The sequence below is a fragment of the Saccostrea cucullata genome, unplaced genomic scaffold (assembly GCF_032062105.1).
Source record: "Saccostrea cucullata isolate Sc308-1 unplaced genomic scaffold, CSIRO_AGI_Scuc_v1 ctg5497, whole genome shotgun sequence".
Taxonomy (NCBI): domain Eukaryota; kingdom Metazoa; phylum Mollusca; class Bivalvia; order Ostreida; family Ostreidae; genus Saccostrea; species Saccostrea cuccullata.
In genome coordinates this window covers 11,995-28,150 of record NW_026930275.1, presented here as the reverse complement: position 1 = coordinate 28,150, position 16,156 = coordinate 11,995, and the positions used below count along the sequence as shown (strand labels likewise).

The 16,156-nt window shown below is 33.6% G+C and overlaps 1 pseudogene; it reads left to right on the top strand.

Annotated features, from left to right (window-relative positions):
• Window positions 1-11,486: 11,486 nt before the first annotated feature.
• Window positions 11,487-12,242, top strand: LOC134283538 (peptidyl-prolyl cis-trans isomerase G-like; annotated as a pseudogene).
• Window positions 12,243-16,156: the final 3,914 nt, after the last annotated feature.

Here is a 16,156-nt window from a genome sequence, read left to right as displayed (position 1 = left end):
CGCAAATATTATGTCAAATTCTTGATTTTAAACTGAGTAAATCGATGACTAGCATCGTTTTAGATAACTCTGGGACTCGCGTAAAAATCAAAGAGCGGTAATGTTGACCTCCGGAATGTATATAGGTCAATGCGCGATCGATAAACGGGTTGCACAATTGTAAACAAAAACAGTCGAAGTCCGAGGAAAATTCACGATGCATGAATTAAATGACAGTGAATTATTTTAAGCTTGATTTCTTTTTTTTTTATATAAATAATGCTACATTGAGTATCAATCGAATGAAAGATGTTAAGTATTTTTCCTTTCTCCCGTCTTGTAATTTAAACTAAATACAAGGAGAAAGTTGTCTCTGAATAATCTGTATGACATCCAGCTAGAGAATACGTTAAAAACTTTATTTCAACAAAGTTTAACATTCAGTTTAGTTAAGTATATTATTCTTATCCAGTTTATTTCAGTTATAGTACGTGTTATTCGCGTACGCAAAAAGAATTCTTCACTTGCTGTATAAAATTAATCAGTTACCTGTACATGGATTATAAAGTTTGCTGCTCATTTAATAACACAAGATTCGAACAAATAACGTTTTCATGAGATCAATAAGATGTTAAAGACCCATTTCAAATCGATAACCATATCGAAATATTTACCGTTTTTGAATTATAATGCAAAAACTTTCAAGCTCCCTTGACCCCTAATTTGAGGGGCCAGCCCCTTTTTAATGATGTCAAATGATAGATCTTAAAATTATGCACAATATTTGTGAAACATGTCTTAACAAATTATTTTTAGTTTAAAAGATACACAAGGAAATATATGTAAAATTTGGCGCTTTTAGGCATTCTCATTTTTGACCCCTATCTAACACCGTTTTGAGCGCATAAATCGAAAAAGAAAAACCGATGTGCACAACTTCAATTCTTTTAGTATTTAAATGCAGTAGACATTCTGCTCCAGCTTTTGTCGTTTCTGAGCCTTTGTGAAACGAACAGTACCAAATTTTCATTTAAAGGGAAATAACTCGAAAGCGGAAGGGAATTTTTGAAATGTATGAAAACATTTTAATTGAGTTTTGTAACGTCCAAAAACTCTGAAAATTTGAGCGTAATCCGTTAAGAAATGAGCGAGTTACGAGGTCTCAAAGTTGGCGTCTAGAAAAAAAAAGAATAATAGGAATAACTAGAGCCGAGGTCGTTGCAAAGCAACGAGTAGGTCTTCCGTTGGAGCTGTGGACAGGAAGTACCGACCTTGGGTCAAGGTTACTGCACTTTCTAATGTGAACAACCTTTCTTCTCAGCATGAGCCTCCAGTGAATCTTAATTACAAAGTTATGCTTAAACATTTTTTTCTCTGTCAGTGACCTTGATTTGCCAGAAAGACCCTTGATCAGGATCATGACACAACCTCCAATCATAAGTAATCTATGTTTCAAGTAAGAGCCTCCAATGTTTTTCACTTACTAGTTCATAGCGTGGAAAAGAAAAGATTTCTTCTGTCAGTGACCTTGATTTTAACAGAATAACCTTGGCTCTTTGTCAAGACAAACCCTCAATCTGAAACAACTTTTAGAAATTCATAACCCTAACAGGAGTTTTACAACTTTTCAGTCATTAGCCCTAAATTTGTTAAAATGAACTTATTTTAAGTCATCTGAAAACCGGCGGACTATAAGCAATTTGTATCAAGTATGGATTTAAACAAATATAGTCAGAATGAAAAAAATACTGTTTTCTGAGTCAAAATCGTAAAAAAAATCTTTTTGTCCCAAGCAATCTCTGATTCAAGTATGAGCTTACAGATATTCTCGATTACATATAAATGATGCAACAAAACATTAATTCTTTCTCCAGTGACCTTGAATTTGCCGTAATATTGCCTTGAATAAATAAATACAATGACACATCCTAGGATCACTTGAAATCTTTGTATCGAGTACAAGCTTCTGGTTTCTTTATGTTATAGCCTGACCTTCTGGGAAAAACTTTAAGGGGCAGACAGACATATGGACAGTTAAACAGACCGTTTAATTCCCATTCCATCCACACTACCCCCCGAAATACACAATCACTTTGCAAGGGAAAACTCTAGTCATGATTTGAAAAAAAGTAATCTTTCTTATATCAGGAAGCTTTCATAAATATGGTTTCTCATTCTTGCCCTGAAGTTCGTAAGAATAATACTTTAAAACGACCCCTTCTTATTTTTTACTAACCGTTTTCTTCATTGTTTTCATTTTATATCCCCCAAGGTCGCCCGCATGGCGCAGTGATTAGAGCGTCTGTTTTATAGTAGCGAAGTAAGGAGTTGATCCTTACGTCGTGGTTCGAATCCCACTGTGGGACATGGGTACCTGTCCTTCCGATGAGACCGTATAAAACAAGGTCCTAGCTGTGTCACTTTAGGTACTGGCACAAAAAAGACCCCTCCCTGTTCAAAGGCCGTAAGTGCCGATTGTAAGACAATTAATGTTTAACTATGGTGCCGGTTATGATTTTAACAGTTTAAATTAGGTCATAAAAGTGTGTAATTACATGATAAGTTTGTGATATTCAGTAGCTGCAGATTGATATATATAAGTTCTTAAATTTTCGATTCCGTACATACTGTCCTCTACAAAAATTTGAATTTTTCAATTTTGTCATATACAAATTTTAATTGAAAAATTCAAATTTTTGTAGAGGACAATACGATGCGGGTTTATTACTACTTACATGTTCATTGTATAACCTGCTACTGATATTTTTAAAATCACAGAACAAAATTAAAATGTTAGCACACTATACTAATCATTTACAGGTTTTGAATAAATTATAAAACAAATAAAATTCATTTCTTTACAATATTGAATTATTTTTTTCAACTTGACTATTCAACGTGTAATATAAATAGGCATTGTGCAGCACAGAAGTCACTTATGAAGTTAAAACGTGCAGGAGATACTTATCGATGTTTAGTCCATTTCATTGAGTAAAATTCTGAATAAATCCTTATGATTCGGAAGATTTTCTTTAAAATTTAAAACTGAAATAGCCATGGTAAAACTCTGTGATGAACAAAAATGAGTTTGGGAAAATTTGTGTTGAAAACATATTTATTTGTGTATTAAAAGCGCAAATTAAGCTTGTGCATTTAAATCAATTTTGGTTGAAGTAAAGTTACCGCAGATCGCCAGTCCTTACGCTATGAATCGTCAAAACGAAAAGTAAAATTACACATGGAGCTAACGAACTATAAAAATTGAAGACTTATCAATGTACATGTAAAATAAATACCCCAGCGTTTTGTTCTAAAGTCAAACCTAAGATATTTTAAAATATTTTTGAAAGATTCGATTTACTTACAGAAAATAATGTTTTCCGTAAGTTTGTAAAATAAGATTTAACATTCGACCACGCTGTGTAAATTAATGTCAACAAGCGATGGAAGGAATGGTTGGTCGCGTAAATGTAAACAAACACAAAACCAAGATAGCTGTTTTAGATAAACATGTATCACGATCAAATTTAAAACGAATTAAGCCAACATATTAATCTCAAACATACGACAATAATAATTTTCCATTAATTGTAAAATGGTTTTAATACACCAATTATTTTGCCTATCGATGGTTCGCCGCGGCGTGTCGCTTTAGATTTTCTTGGACACGTGTAATCGTAATATTACGCAATGGTCAACACCTTAAAATCTGGGTTCCAGGTGAATGTGAGAATTGCGCAGTAAATAATTTTTGTATTATTTGACTCTTTAAAAGTTCTTTTTATGAGATCCGGGCGTGTATCGTTTTCGTTCATATTGTTTGTGTTCATATTTTAACGAAGAAAAGATACTCGTGCTTTTTTCTAAAACTCTTTCTCTTGGAAAGATCTTCAAGTTGATTAATGAAAGGAAAATGATGCCATTGAATACTCTGAACGGGAACCAAAGAACACGTTTAAAACCTAATTAAAAAAAGAGTTATGATACAGCATTGTAAAATATTTATTACGTACGGCAAGTTTACTTCAATTCTGCGCATAAAGACTACAGAGTTTTTTCAATAGCAAGATGAGAACTGTCTAGCTTTCTTTCCTATAATACGTAAGACTCGAACAAAATAATATTTTCATAGGACAGAGATAGTATTAAGGTACAATTTTATATATTAAAAAAATGAATTTAACCATTCTGTGTTTTTATTTGTGTATAACTGTGGGTCGCTGGATTACCCGCCGATTGATTCCCGGTGTCCGACTTTGGCCCGCGCTATCGAGGGAGGCGTGTTATATAATTGTAAACAAACAAGGTGAATGTAATCGGAAAAACGCTACCTGTTTACCTTGCCTGCTTTCTACCGCGTATTACGCAATATTCCCGGCATAATCGAACAAAACAGCATTTTCATCAGATCAAAAAGGTGTAAAAGAACAATTTTGTTCGTAAGATCTAGATCGAAACATTTACCGTTTTTGAGTTATAAAGCAAAACCTTTCAAGTTCCATAGAGCCCTAATTATAGGGGCCAGCCCCTTTTGAATAGTATTACATAAAAGCCCTTGCAATTATGCACAACTTTTGTTCTACATGTCTTAACAAAATATTTTTAGTTTTTAAGATATAAAGGAAAATATGTCGAATTTTTTGCTGTTTTCCGCGTTCTAACTTTTGACCCCTCTCTAGTGCCATTTTTAATGCAAAATTCAAAAAACAAAAACCGATGTGCACAACTTCAATGCTTCCTCTCCTCGATTTAAAAGGGTTTTGTGCTCCAATTATTATCTTTTCTGAGCCTTTGTCTGGAAATCGGAGGTAAGAAAAATTCAATCAAAGGGCAATAACTCGTTAATAGAAGGTAATTTTCGAATTGTGAAACAATATTCTAAAAGGGTTTAAAAAAGTCTAAAACCTCTGAAAATTTGAACAAAATCCGTTCAGGAATGAGCAAGATATGAAGCGTCAAAGTTCGCGTCTAGGAAGAAAAAAAAAAGAATAAGAAGAAAAATCTTAATCATCAGAATCAGTAGAAGGTCTTCCGTTGGAAACGGAAGACCTTAATTTTAACCATCAGAATCAGTAGAAGGTCTTCCGCCTGAGCGGAAGACCTTAATGATAACTAACAAGAAATTTATTTTAAATATACAAAATTACTTGTAGGATGTTCTAAAATATGTTATCGCCGAAAACTATATATTAGCAATAATATTTTGATTTACTATATGCAAACTGTGAATTAGCATAGTCAAGTGTTGTATATTGTTTTAAATATTGCATGGTTATTGAAGACACTGAACATCTTTTCGTAAAAAGTGTAAACTTTGTGAAAATATTTGGAGGAAAATTAGTTTATTTTTTCACTACTAAGTCAGAAACGTACTGACATTCCCATTTTTTACTGACAAACTTAGAAAATTACTGACAATGTGCTGTCGTTGCTGTAAAACTTAGACAATTACTGACCTTTTTACTGCCGGTACTGATAAACTTAGAAAAGTGCTGACAATCTTAGTCGGTGCTGAAAAACTTAGACAATTACTGACCCGTTTACTGTCCCTGCTGAAAAACTTAGACAAGTGCTGACATTTACTGATAATTACTGTCCCTATTGTTCTCGCTCTCGGGGAGGCTGCAGTGGTGTGAAAATGACTGTGTGTTATACTTTGCATTTAAAAACAGTCTTACTTTAATTTTTGATGAAAAAAACCCAGGCAGTTCTCATTTTCTTAATGTAAACATTATTGATATCTGTAAAATAATTCAGAATATGATTTGAAATTAACTATGAGTAAATCAAGTTTAAATTTATGTGTTGAATATATCTATCCCTGTTCAATTACAGAATTAAAATTAATTAATCTTCAAGTTAGTTTTCATCTATTTATTTCTTTGCAGAAAGATATCTGACTTTAATGTTGAGCCCCCCCCCTGTTTTCACGATCGGAAAGTTGTATCAATTTTCTTTTCACGAACAGGACAGATGTCTCTTGTTAAAAAAGGAAATCTTCTTAATATTGAATAATTACTGATAGGTAATTCAGTTTCCTAATGTTCTTGGACATCTGTACAAGTCATATAATTATATACCCCTGTTTAAGATTTCCGGTTTCATTTGCTCATGCGGGAGTTCCCCTATTGAACAGTACAGTGTTCCATATATAAACTTGTACTATGCCTTGTTAATTTTGTCACTTAAAACATTATTTCTAAATGAATGGTTGGTTGATCGATTACGCAGGGTTCATAAGTACCCAATGTCTGTAAGTCCGAGACTAATAAATAACTATCAGACTAGTAATAAAAATTCATGTACTGGCAATTATAGTAATCTTACGGAAAATATTTATATTTACTAGGTCAGCGGTAAGACTAATATTAGCAGTAGCACCATTCTCAAATATTTTTCTTCTCTCTCTCCCTCTCTCTCTCTTAAAGATACAAACAGTATTGACACTTTAAGTTACTTAAATACTTGACAAGTGCTCCGTTTATTCACATTGCCGAGGGGGTTAGATCACTATTTAGTTTTTAAACTTAATCTTTAAGTATTTTTTAATCATGATTCAATTTTAACAAAAATATTACATGTTTCGAACCTTCCATTTCCCCCCTGTAGCTATTGGTGAATTGGGAATTAATTTGATTTTAGGTGCCGAAATTAAATTTCATCTCATTAAAGTAGGTAGGCGTAGGGGGTGTTATGATGTTAACAAAATGATAAGGCAGAATGTGGACTTATCTAGTAAAATATTTTACAAAGTAGTGAAAATTGGAAGTCATTAGTCCGTCGAACCAGTGCTCACAAATATTTATTTCAAACCCTCTAGCATACATGTATAAGCCCCCCCCCCCCCATGCACACACGTTACATGAAAAAAAAAATCTAGTATACCGGTACTTGAATATGATTTATAAAAATGTGTAAGTTTTTTGAATGATGCAAATTTCTTTGTCCATTTGATCAATTTATACCCGTCCCGTAATCATTATTTATTTGATTCAGGTTTCATTAACATCTTTAATTCCTTTTCATAAGATTAAGATTATTCGCTAACTGAAGGTTCCCACTATCTTCCGTGACGAGTTACCATTCATCTCTCTCTCCGTCCTCTCTCTCTCTCTCTCCAAAAAACGATATTGGCCCAGACAAAGTTTAAAATACATGTATAGTTAAATTCCGGCTGATTTTTTTTTTACTGTTATAATACTGCTGCATATAAATTGTGTTTGGTTTTTAATTATTCTTAATTACTGATTTACTATGAACTATTTTTATTTGATTGATAATCAGACAAATTCCGCACTCCGCTGTCTCACACACACACTAACACAACTTAACAAAAAATATTTAGTACCAGTAATTTTTACAAAACTTTGGACGTAATGTACCCCTTCTCATAAATTCATTTTTGCTGAAATCTTTAAACAATTTGTGCCTTTTCCCGGTTAGTTTTTACATCAATCTTCTTTTTCATTAATCTTCCGTTTCCAACGGAAGACCTTCTACTGATTCTGTTGGTAAAGATTATTATTCTTTTTTTTTCTTCTACTTCCTTTACGCCAACTTTGAGGCCTCATATCTCACTCATTTCTCAAAGGATTTCGCTGAAATTTTCAGACATTATAGACATTAATAAACTCTATCAGTGAGCTATTTAACATTTCAAAAATTTACTTCTGCTTTTGAGTTATTTCCCTATAAACGAAAATTTATAGACTTTCATTTCCGGATAAAGGCTCAGAAACCACAAAAGCTGGAGAAGAAATTCTACCGATTTTTGGTAACAGAAGGATTGAAGTTGTGCACATCGGTTTTTGTTTTTCGATTTTTGTATTCAAAATGGCGCTATATAGGAGTCAAAAATTAGAATGCCTAAAAGAGCGAAAATTTACACATATTTTCCTTTTTATCTTGAAAACCACAAATATTTTGTTAAGACAAGTTGAATAAAAGTTGTGCATAATTGCAAGAGCTTTCATTTGATATCATTTAAAAGGGGCTGGCCCCTAAAATTAGAGATCTACGGGCCTTGAAAGTTTTTGCTTTATAACTCAAAAACGGTAAATATTTTGATATGGTTATCGATTATAAAATATTCCTTTACATCATTTCTGTCCTTTGAAAATATTATTTTGTTCGAGTCTTGCGTATGGTAGGAAAGAAATCTAGATCCGTAAACAAGACTATGTTCTCATTTTGCTGTTGAAGGAGAACTGTTATGTGTATAATTGAAGTAAATTTGCCGTAAGTAATAAATATTTTAGAACGCTGATTATATCTTTTCTTAAAAAATAGGTTTTAAACGTGTTCTTTGGTTCCCGTTTAGAGTATTCAAATTAATGGCAACCTTTTCCTTATAATAAAGATCTTTCCAAGAGAGAGAGAGAGGAGAGAGAGAGTGGTAGAAAAAAAAAACGAGTATCATTTCTTCGTTTAAATATGAATACAAACAATATTAATGAAAACAATATATACCCAAATCTCATAAAAAAAGCTTTTAAGAGTCAAATGATACACAATTATTAACTGCGCGATTCTCACATTCACCTGGAACCAAGATTCTAAGTGTGTTTATCGTTACGTAATATATCCCTCGATTACATGCAGGCGAGAAAATCTAAAGCGGCACGCCGCAGTGAACCATTGACCTGGTAGTCATAGGCAAAATAATTGATATATTAAAACTTTTATAACAATTAATAAAAACAATGGGAAATTATTATTGTCAAATATTTGAGATTAATATATTATGTTGGCTTATCTTTGTTTTAAATTTGATCGTGATACATATTTATCTAAAACAGCTAACTAGGTTTTGTGTTTGTTTACAATTACCTGATCAACCATTCCTTCCATCGCTTGTTGACATTTATTTACACCCCATGGTTGACGTGTTAAATCTAATTTACAAACTTACAGGAAAATATTTTTTCATTAAGTAAATCGAATCTTTCAAAAATATCTTAACATGTCTTAGATTTGACTTTAGTACAAAAGCCTGTGGCATTCATTTTACATGTACATTAATCAGTTTTTAATTTTTAAATATTGTAAGCTCCATGTGTATTGCATAAGGAATAGCGATCAGTGGTTACTTTATTTCAGCCAATATTGATTTAAATGCACAAGCTTTGCGCTTTTCACACACAAATAAATATGTTTTCAACACGAATTTTCTCAAACACAATTTTTTCATCACAGACTTTACCATGGCATTTACTTTTAACATTACCAATTCTAAACTTTTAAAGAGAATCTTCCGAATCATAACGATAGAATTATAGTCAATGAAATGGATTAAACATCGATAGGTAACTCGGCACGTGTAAACTTCATAAGTGTCTTGTGTGCTGCACGTTGCCTATTAATATTACAGGTTTGATAGTAAAGTTGAAAAAATAATTTAAGATTTGAAAGCAATGAATCGAACTTAATTTGTTTTATAATTTATTCAAAACCCATAAATGATTAGTATAGTGTGCTAACATTGTATAATTTTGTTCCGTGATTAAATATCGGTAGCAGATTATACAATGTACATGTAAGTAGTAATAATCTCGCATCGTATGTCCAGAATCGAAAATTTAAGAACTTACATAACAATCTGCAGCTACTGAATATCACAAACTTATCATGTAATGACACACTTTTAGAACCTAATTTAAACCGTTTAAATCATAAATCAAACCATTTGTATCATTTACCGCGTATATAACTCAGTATTTTCTTTAAAATTATGAACTTATATCTAACGCACATTACTTTTCTTGGTTTAAAAAAATACATGTATGAGAGAAAGCGAGAGAGAGAGCATTTTATTCAGGTACATTCAAGTATTTCCCAGAGAGTCCCTGTATCAAGTATTGTCTAATTTATTCTATTAAACATTATTTCCCTTTCCTATTGAAATTAAATTTATTTGATGATTTTATTTAACTTCAAGCACAATATGTAGTACTAAAATGAAGTCCATGCACGGATGCTTTTGTACATCGGGAATTTACTTTAATCTTTTATCCTTTATGCATTCCTCCTTTAAGGAAAATTATTATGAATAAATTAATTGAACGATGTGTAAAAAACCACGTGGTTTTGTTTTGTTAACGTGTTTAAGGTCATGATTAGCAAATCACAACTTCTTCGAATGTACTACGTATACATCATGACTCCCCCATGCACCTCACCCCCTTTCCCCAAACTTTAAAATATATGAGGGAAGATGTGTTATTTGTTTTATTTAAGGTAATTCCACCCTCCTATGATGTCATAGGTTTTTGCAAAAACTGTAATTAGTTTAAATTCATACCTTATAGAAAAATATCTCTTGGAAGAATGCTTTACAATAGGTGTAATAATAAATATTGTTTAGTTAAAGAATTTTAAAAATGCATATTTTCTATATTTAATCAATTATTCAATCTTTAAAAAATGTTGACAAGGGCAATAACTCCTTCTAAGGTCTCTTCATTCAGTCATTTGCTTTACTGTAAAATATTTTATCTGATATTCACAATTCAAAAGTATCTTTTAAGTAGGAAGTGTTTAGGAACACTCAGCATCAGTGTCAGAAGTGGGATGATTAGTCTGTTCAGTCAGGAGTATTTTTGTATATTACACTTATGTTTTTTTTTCTTTAATCATTTTTGTTGTATTTTGCAGTCAAAGAGTTTGTAGATTTTTGACAGTCTCAGGGTGTGAGTACTTGGTTTATTGATGGAGCCCCAAATGGAGAAAGCTAGGTTACCGTTGCTTTGTTTCGTATGAATTGAGTTTGTATACTTAATTTATCTGTTGAGATACTAGTATACACATTTTTGAGAAAGATTTTTCACATTTCATTTTTGTTTTGAAAATCAATGTTGTTCTACTGGATTGTAGTAATATTTTTCATATTTAGTCAGTTAGTGTTAAGTTCTATTACAATGTCGACATTGAAAGAACTTGCAGAATATGGACAGAGTCTGAACTTGACTGGTGCGGACTTGCAGCAGTTTATACAACAGCAACAGGCACATCAGCGTGAGCTACGAGCGGCGGAAAGGGAGAAAGAGAAGCAGGACAGGGAGTATCATCTCAGTAGAGAAGCACTTGAAATTGAGAAACTCAAACTACAGGAAAAGAAAGGTATGGAAGAGATTGAGAGTAAATTCATGCAAACTATTCAAACCTTAGAGCAAAAGTTAGCTGTAAAGGAGTCAGAAACGAAATCAGAAAATCCTAGTAATGCAAAGTTTCCAAAAATGCCTGTATTCGATGAAGTTAAGGATGATATTGATTCTTATTTGAGACGTTTTGAAAGGTACGCTGCAGCACAGAAATGGAAGTTTGACAGTTGGGCAGTTAACTTGAGCGCACTACTCAGAGGTCGTGCACTGGATGTATATGCACTGTTGCCGCAGGAGAAAGCGTTGGACTATGATGCTTTGAAGACGGCGTTACTAAAAAGGTTTGAAAAGACGGAGGATGGATTTCGTCAAAAGTTCCGTAAGAGCAGTTAACTCTGATCTGCCGCATCGAATCATTGTGGAGGGATGACCACATCAGCGGGTTATAAACCACGATGCTTCCTAGACATCGAGATCGATGGAAAGTCCGAAGGAAGAATTGTGTTCGAGTTATTTGCTGATGTTTGCCCCAAAACTTGTTAAAATTTCCGATCATTATGCACAGGAGAGAAAGGAGTTGGACAGAAGTCTGAGGTACCTCTGCACTACAAGGGAGCCCCGGTCCATCGTGTGGTGAAGGACTTTATGATACAATCAGGCGATTTCACCAGAGGTGATGGAACCGGGGGAGAGTCTATATATGGAGGGATGTTCCCAGATGAGAATTTTGTGTTGAAACATGACAAAGAATTCCTTCTGTCCATGGCAAATCGTGGTAAAGACACAAATGGCTCCCAATTTTTTATAACAACGAAACCTGCACCACATCTNGATAACAAGCATACAGTCTTTGGACATGTGATCTTTGGTCAAGAGGTGGTCACAAAGATAGAGAACTTAGAGACGGATGAAAAAAGTCGTCCAAAAGTGGATGTGAAAATTGCCAACTGTGGAGAATTAGTTCTTCAAGTAAAAGCCAAAGCTAAAAGAGAAAGAAACACTCGGAGTCGGAAGCCAAGAGTTCTGGTGATTCAGATGAGTCATCTTCAGAAATGGAGAAAACGAAGAAGAAAAAGAAGAAACACAAAAAAGAATCCAAAAAGAAGAAGCACAAGAAAAGAAAAAAAGAGGAGGAAAGGGGTTCCTGATGTTATCCAATGTTAATCTATCCATGTGTGTGTTGGCAATGAACTTACCAGACCGGGATACCCACTGGGAGCCAGTTGGCGGGAGTCCGTCGTGAAACGGGTCGTGTCTGGATAGACGTGGTTTAGAGTCAACGATATTGAGGATTAATAGAGACTTTAATTTCTGTGTATTGTAAATAATAGCTGTAAAAATATGTTGTAAATATTGTTTTTATTGATTTTATTTATAGATAAAAAAAAATGTAAATAGAAAAAAAAATCTTGTTATATCTGACTGGACAGAGCACGACGGCTGTCGTGACAATCAGATTTATGCATTTTAACCAGTTTTTACATATTTTTCTCAATACTGTTTACAAAAAATGTACAATTTTTTATGTGGACATACACTTCCGTTTATTTATATTTCGCATCTTAAATAATATGGTGACCTATACATTTTTTGCAATAAATGGAAAGATTAAAGTATATTGAATGAAAATAAATGCAGTTTTTGTACTTTGAACCTATAAAATTGTGAGGGTGGAAATTCCTTAAATGGAACGAGATGATGCGAATTTTAAACATCTTCATCGGCCGATATATAATCAATCCAAATAAAAAGGTAATTAAATATTTAACTGTAAATCACAGGAAAAAAATTTTTTATAAAAAAAAGTTTCAAATAAATAGATCTATGCAGATAATCAAAAACATCTATATAATAGTTATTTTAGTTTGTCTATAGCAGATGTCAATTCTGTTCTAAGCTGAAATTAACTTAGTATAATACGTTTATAAATTGATACGAAGACTGTACAATTGTAAAGAAATATTCCGAAGTAAACATTCTTTTTCAATGGTCTGATAGTTGTACGTAACCTAAACTTTCTACACCCCTCCCGAAATAGTTCAAAGGCAAAATTCTTATTCGTTTTATTTGGGGGGGGGGGGTCGATTGTATGTTTTAACGTCCCTCTCGAGAATCTTTCACTCATACAGAGACGCCATCATGCACTTGCCAGTGGAGAGCTTCAAATATTGTCTTATAGTCGACTCTTAGGGCCTTTGCACAGGGAGGGATCTTTTTCGTGCCAGCACCTCAAGCGACACGGGACCTCGTTTTATAGGTCTCATCCGAAGGACAGGTCCACACGCCCCACAGCGGGATTCGAACCCACGACGCAAGGATCAACTCCTTACTTGGCGACTATATAGAGCAGACGCTCTAATCACTCCGCTATGCGGGCGACATTTGGGGATATAAAATGAAGATGATGAAGAAAACGGTTAATAAAAATATACTGAAAGGAAAAAGAAACGCAGGGTAGCATAATGTTCGAAAAAATGTTGACCACATGACCGAAAATTACGAAAATTGGTCAGAAGAGAAATTTAGTTACTGTGCACCAAAATCAATGTTCAGAATTACTCAACCGTAAATTGTATGGCGTCACGTAGGGAAAACGCTAAAAAGCCCAAAACACGTGCAATTTGATAACAACGAGTTTGTCAACAAATCTTGTTGCATTATTTGATGCATATGAGGTATGCACGTCGTTTTTCAACATTAAGAGACATTATGAATTTCTTGCAATCTTGGCACAGTTTATGGAAGTTCAATGGGGTCTTGTTTTCGAATTGCCTAATTAATCAAAAAGGCTACAACAGTTTACTAAGAGTTTCTTGTAAAATTCCCCCTATAAAACTTGTTACCCGTTGTCAGAGAGGGTCTGGAATGGTTTTCAATCAACCGTGACGATGACGTTAACGCGTAACAGAGTCATGTTACGAGCGGGTTATTCGTCCTGCCATCTCTTAAATCGCCACCTTACTACCACAAAAACAGCCATTTATACAGTAGACGATTATTATCATTACATTCATACGAAATTTGAAAGAAAACAATTCCGCAATTTGGTTTTTTGAGACAGTCAACTTACTGTTGTATTCCTCTCACTGGCGCATGCGCACGCCTTTTGACTAATTTTTTTGCGTGGTCACCCATGCCAAATATAGCCAGGGTTTGAAAGATAAACACTCTGATGAAATTCCATGCGACGGAGAAATAAGGCTCTGACAGATGCACGGGAGAGACATTGAAGATACTGAGAGTTTTCAATTTTCACTTTTGGGGGGTATTGTCGTTTGAGCTTCAATAACTCATGATTTATTAGCCAAAATCAAATGGGAATTTGGTTATACATTTTTGAAAGATGATTTTAAAAGTTAGATCGGAAACTTATAATATATTTTAAGAAAAACAAATTTAATTCACCTCAAAAGTTTACCCTGCGTTTCTTTTTCCTTTCAGTATAATAAGTGGTCGTTTTAAAATATTATTTTTACGAACTACTGGGCAAGAATGAGAAATCATACTTATGAAAGCTTCCTGATATGAAAAAAGACTACTTTTTTTAAAATCATGACCACAGTTTTCCCGCAAAGTCATTGTGTATTTTGGGGGGTAGGATGGATGGGTTGGGAATTAAATTGCCTGTTTAACTGTCCACATGTCTGTTTGTCCCTCAGAGTTTTTCCCTGAAGGCAGGGCTATACCTTATAGAAACTGGAAGCTCGATACAAAGATTTCCAATGATCCTGTTTCATTGTATTTATTCAAGGCAATATTCAAGGCAATATTACGGCAAATTCAAGGTCATGTTTTGTCACAATCATGTATATGTAATCGAGAATATCCACAAGCTCATACTTGATACAGAGATTGCTTGTGACAAAAAGGTTTTTCTACGATTTTGGCACAGAAAATAGTATCATATCAATATGGACTATAATTGTTTAAGTTCATACTTGATACAGATTGCTTATAGTCCGCCGTTTTCAGATGTAAAATAAGGTTATTTTGATAAATTCAGGGCCAATGACAGAAAAGTTGTAAAATTCATGTCAGGGTTATGAATTTCTAGTTCAGATTGAGGGTTTGTCTTGACACAGAGCCAACATTATTCCGTTAAGGTCAAGGTCACTGACAGAAGATATATTTTCTTTCCCACGCTATGAATAAGTGAATGAAATCATTGGAGACTCTTACTTGAAACATAGATTACTTATGATTGGAGGTTGTGTCATGACACTGATCAAAGGTCTTTCTGGCAAATCAAGGTCACTGACAGAGAAAAAAATGCTTAAGCATCAATAACTTTGTAATTAAGATTCATGGAGGCTCATGCTGAGAAGAAAGATTGTTCACATAAGAAAATGCAGTGACCTTGACCCAAGGTCGGTACTTCCTGACCACAGCTCCAACGGAAAATATTCGTTGCTTTGCAACAATAAACACAAGCTCTAGTTATTCTTTTTTTTTTTTCTTCTAGACAGCCAACTTTGAGGCCTCATATCTCACTCAATTCTCAATGGATTTTGCTCAAATTTTAAGACATTATAGACGGTAATAAACTCTATCAGAATGCTGTCGATAATTTCAAAAAGTCACTTCCGGTTTTGAGTTATTTCCCTTTAAACGAAAAATTATAGGCTTTCATTTCCAGACAAAGGCTCAGAGATACTAGAGCTGGAGCAGAAATTTTACTGGTTTTAGATAACAGAAGGATTGAAGTTGTGCACATCGGTTTTTGTTCTTCGATTTCTCTATTCAAAATGGCGTTATACAGGGGTCAAAAAATAGAACGCCTAAAAGAGCGAAAATTTACATATATTTTCCTTTTTATCTTGAAAACTAAAAATATTTTGTTAAGACATGTTGAACAAAAGTTGTGAATAAATGCAAGGGCTTTCATATCATACTATTTAAAAGGGGCTGGCCCCTATAATTAGGGATTTAGGGAGCTTGAAAGTTTTTGCTTTATAACCTTCAAAAACGGTAAATATTTCGAAAAAAATTATACGAACAAAATTGTTCTTTGACACCTTTTTAATCTGATGAAAATGTTTTTTGATCGATTATACCGGGGGTATTGCGTTATACGTAGA